At 38.9% G+C, this 2,083-nt stretch overlaps 1 pseudogene; it reads left to right on the top strand.

Moving 5' to 3' along the window:
• Nucleotides 1–789: 789 nt before the first annotated feature.
• On the top strand, nt 790–907 carry LOC126238304 (5S ribosomal RNA; annotated as a pseudogene).
• The last annotated feature ends 1,176 nt before the right edge of the window (nt 908–2,083 follow it).

The raw sequence follows: 2,083 nt of genomic DNA, 5'->3' as shown, positions 1-2,083 counted from the left end.
GAACTAAGAGCCTACATTCATAAGTTTATCATTTTTAACTGATTGTGTTTGCTTTTTTTACATCTAATCTGATTTTTTACTGTATTTACTTTCACTACTTGCAATTTATGATGTTTTCTAATCCTGCAAGGCAGTAAAATGTTGATTCAGTCTGTGATTTGCAATTCGCAGTCAAATTGTTTATGTTGAGGTCTAATTGTTCTGCTTTTCTTGGTATGTCAGTTCCTGAAGTAAATGCCACTACTGTTTGAATATTCTGAAATGCTGTACTGGATGCTGAAATGGGGCACATGTTAAAAGTTCAAACCTCTGCCACTGTTTTGCTAGTAACCAATCTAGTCTTCATTGTTGCAAATAATGATCACAGAAACACACAGTAACAAGTGCACTGCAACAGCTCACTAGAACATGACCATGCAGAAATACGCATTATGATGGAGATGAGTAAAATTAGTGTAGTAAAAACTAGAAAGGAAAATACAAATAGCATAATTAATAAGAAGTTAATGTGCTATAACTAAATGTAACACCAGTCAAGTTCTGTCACATGATGGTAGTAATCAACAGTAATAATGTCATGCCCAACAATATCCATTAGGGATGTACCAATAGAAAGTTGAGATATAAGTACAAGGATTTTCTGGAAATTCCCCGTCATTTTCATGGAGCATAAAAAGTAAGGGGAATGATGGAACAGACTGGCTCATGCAGTAGGTCAGTGTGCTTAGAAATCTGATAGCAAGTAACCCACCACATTGCTTCTCATTTACCTACAGTAGTGTTGCAAAAGCCAACGGCCTTGCCGCAGTGGTAACACCGGTTCCCGTCAGATCACCGAAGTTAAGCACTGTCGGGCTGGGCTAGCACTTGGATGGGTGACCATCCGGTCTGCCTAGCGCTGTTGGCAAGCAGGGTGCACTCAGCCCTTATGAGGCAAACTGAGGAGCTACTTGATTGAGACGTAGCGGCTCCGGTCTCGGAAACTGACGTAGGGCCGGGAGAGTGGTGTGCTGACCACATGCCCCTCCGTATCCGCATCCAGTGACGCCTATGGGCTTAGGATGACACGGTGGCCGGTTGGTACTGTTGGGCCTTCGAGGCCTGTTTGGGAGGAGGAGTTTTTTTTTGGTTGCAAAATGAATGTTATAACTGAAAATTCTGCCAATTCCATTATGTAACATAGCTTTTAGTATCAAATAGGATGAATGTTAATTATGGGACAGATGTGGTCATTTATCTATAGTCAACAATGAACTGGAACACAAAACTGACAAATAGTCCATGAAGGACGACATTTCACAATATCTTAGCTGTCAGACAACATTTCATATATTTCTTGGAGTGTTTTGCATGAGCTCATGACTATAAAAACTAGGGTCTACTAGTTCTGTGATTGTTGGGCTGGCTGCAAACTCAGACAGCAAAATTTCAAACAGGGGGAATCTGCCATATTGTTAAATTTGAATGGTGAGCAAGTAGAAAAGTAATAAAAAGGTATAATTTCTAGATTTTTTCTAATAAATTTGCTTAAATTATTCCTGTGTTTTATAATGAGCAGTCAAATGAAAATGAGACAGATGGAAAGAAGTAAGTATACTGTTCACTATTTCAAAAGTAAAAGCCATTACTGACAATATTTTTATCCCACTGTGAGACAAGATGGTGATGCCTTCATGGAGAAATGTGTGAAGCTGCCCTAGGGAACCATGACTGTACCCAGGCAAGCACATCTTCGTCCAAGGCAAATTCACATCCACAAATGTCTTTCTTCAGGACTCCACAAATATGGAAATCACATTGGGAGAGATTGGAACTGTAGGAGGCTGTGTAGAGGGCTTTCCAGTAAAATTTCTGCAGTGTACATGAAACAACCTTGGCAACATTTTATTTATTTTTATTTTATTTTTTTTATTTTATTTTATTTTTTTTTTTAGTCCTGAAGAAAGACATTTGTGGATGTCAATTTGCCTCAGAAGAAGAGATGCATGCCTGGGTACAATCACGGTTCCACAGATAATTGAAAACATCTTTCCATGAAGGCATTGACCATCTTGTCTCACAGTGGGTTAAGTGTGTTAACTTA

This window comes from Schistocerca nitens, chromosome 2 (genome assembly GCF_023898315.1).
Source record: "Schistocerca nitens isolate TAMUIC-IGC-003100 chromosome 2, iqSchNite1.1, whole genome shotgun sequence".
In the NCBI taxonomy this organism is placed as follows: domain Eukaryota; kingdom Metazoa; phylum Arthropoda; class Insecta; order Orthoptera; family Acrididae; genus Schistocerca; species Schistocerca nitens.
Note: the sequence above shows the minus strand (reverse complement) of the source record. Positions and strands in the feature narration are given on the sequence as shown.